This window comes from Capricornis sumatraensis, chromosome 22, assembly GCF_032405125.1.
Source record: "Capricornis sumatraensis isolate serow.1 chromosome 22, serow.2, whole genome shotgun sequence".
NCBI lineage: Eukaryota > Metazoa > Chordata > Mammalia > Artiodactyla > Bovidae > Capricornis > Capricornis sumatraensis.
Genome location: NC_091090.1, coordinates 37,231,233 through 37,233,682, shown reverse-complemented (window position 1 = coordinate 37,233,682; position 2,450 = coordinate 37,231,233). Strand labels below are relative to the sequence as shown.

Below are 2,450 nucleotides of genomic sequence, written 5' to 3'. Positions count from 1 at the left end.
AAGAGAAGAAGATGGGTTCAGTATCTGCTAGCTTCAATCATCTTCCATGTTTTCACTTGCAAATGCCCTAAACTTAGAAATGTCTTAAATAGGTACATAGATGATGTCCATCATTTCCCTTCAACTCATTTCCTTTTTTCCTCTCACTTCTTACCTACCAAACCAAATTATTACTGAATGACATTTTAGCTACAGATAAGCTCTCAAGTGTTTCTTTGAAAAGATTAATGTTAATTTTAAAATAAATGTTTTTCACCTGTCTTACCTAAATGTTAACATTTTCTGTGTTTTTTCTGATTCATACAAAAAAAAAGCTCACTAAATTAACATACTTATCGCCAACCTTCCTTTTAATCCATATTCATTTTATTTATCAGTATCTGATAAAATTTAACTAACATGTTTAGAAATCTTTCACTAAAAGAAAACAAAAATCCTGCGGCTTTAGATAAGTATTTAAATATAAAAATAGTAATTTAATTGACTATAAAAACTCAATATTAGCATTGAGAAATAGGTCAGGATTTTTCTGACTTGTCTCTGGTGTTGATCATGAATAAGCTCACAATCTTAGTTCTTGTTTTTTAATTGATCATCGTTTGGCAGTGGGAAAAATATGTTCACAGTTGTCTGGTTTACCCCTCCCATTCTGCCAGTGTTGGTTCTAGCAGAGTTGATCATCATGGCCATAGTACACAAGCTTAGACTTAGAATCAACTTACTGGGGCAGATGACGTATGAACTCAAAGTGTTATTTCAAAATAGACTAAGATTCCCTTTTGCCCCACCGCAGGCTCCAGGGTAACGGTGTGCAATAGAAAAGTCAGCGACGATTGGGACCCGAGTGAGAGGGGCCTGTTCACTACCTAAAAAGTCCCGTTCATGGTCTGACCAACCAGCAACATGGTAACGAGTGTGGCCCCCAGTGACAACCTCCCTACGTACAAGCTGGGGCGGGGCAGGTGGTGAGTATGGGCAAGAGCGCCCTCACCATTCAGCTTTTCCAGAAGATCTTTGTGCCTGACTACAACCCCACCATCCAAGACTCTTCCCTGAAACATACAGATATTGACAATCAGTGTGCCATCTTGGACGTTCTGGACATGGCCAGCAGGAGGAGTTCAGGGCCTACCAGGAGCAGTACATGCGCACAGGGGACGGCTTCCCCATAGTCTTCTCGGTCACGGACAAGGCCACCTTCGAGCACGTGGACCACTTCCACCAGCTCATCCTGCGTGTCAAGGACAGGGAGTCATCCCCGATGATACTCATGGTCAAAAGGTTGATCTGATTCATTTGAGGAAAATCACCAGGGAGCAGGAAAAGAAATGGCAACCAAACACAATATTCCGTATATGGAAACCAGAGCCCAGGACCCACCTCGCAACGTTGACAAAGCTTTCCACGACCTGATTAGAGTAATTAGGCAACAGATCCAGAAAAAAAAGCCAGACGAGGAAGAAGAAAACCAAACGTTGGGGAGACTAGGTCACGGGCACCCACAAACTGCAGTGCGTGATATCATGATGGCCCAAGGCCCTGGGCACAGTGACTGGGAACTGGCCAGTCCTCAGGACTCCACTGCCTAACTGCACCGAAGACCATCCTAACCATGACCCTTGGCTCGAGGACTTGGCACAGGAAGGGAGAGAGGGAGGGTGGGCAGGGAGGAGGTAGGGTCTGGCTTTTCCAGAGGGGCACAGGAGACAGGGTGTCCTCCCAGAGACGAGGAGGCAACAGTAGACAGAACAGTATCCTAGACCCTGTGTTGATGCAACCCGGTCCCTCCCTCTCTCAGTGGCTGTGCTATTTCTCTGAACTCCATAGTGTGGGTTTGATGTGGGAATGTTTTAATTAACAAGCGACGATCAAGCTCCACCCCAACCCCACCCCCAGGCCACAGTGTCTGAATTTGGGTATCTTTTGTAGATTTTTAAATTATTTAAAGGATTATTGTTTTATTAAAGGGGTCTGTAAGCACCCCCCCTCAAAAAAAATGACTAAGATTCAAATTTTCTACATGAGATGACCAAAGGGGGGTATGAGTTTGTTCTCAAGATCCCCAAAGAAGCTTAGAATTAATAAAAATTGGAAAAGCACAGATCAACATGTATTTACAGACTTTATTGATTGTGGTGATGACAAGGGCTCACCTATCACTTTGTGCTCAATTTTGTTTATGAATAACATTGCTAATGAGGAATACACAGTGTGGGCTTTGGTACCATCTGGCACTGTATGGCCAAGGACTAGTCTAACCCTGCAAGGCAGTATGTCAACAGCAGAGCCTGATGTTAATCAGACTGGCATCCTTGACAATTGGCAGCATGTTTATAAAGTAGTAGACACTCAATAAATGCTATTATTATTTATTAACACATAATGAACAGTCCTACATAGTCAACAAAAGTATGATATTCAGGAAAGTATTATTGAGCCCTCAAGTTGGT

General features: G+C 42.9%; 1 pseudogene; it reads left to right on the top strand.

Moving 5' to 3' along the window:
- The first annotated feature begins 903 nt into the window (after positions 1-903).
- Positions 904-1,527, top strand: LOC138097986 (ras-related protein M-Ras pseudogene; annotated as a pseudogene).
- Positions 1,528-2,450: the final 923 nt, after the last annotated feature.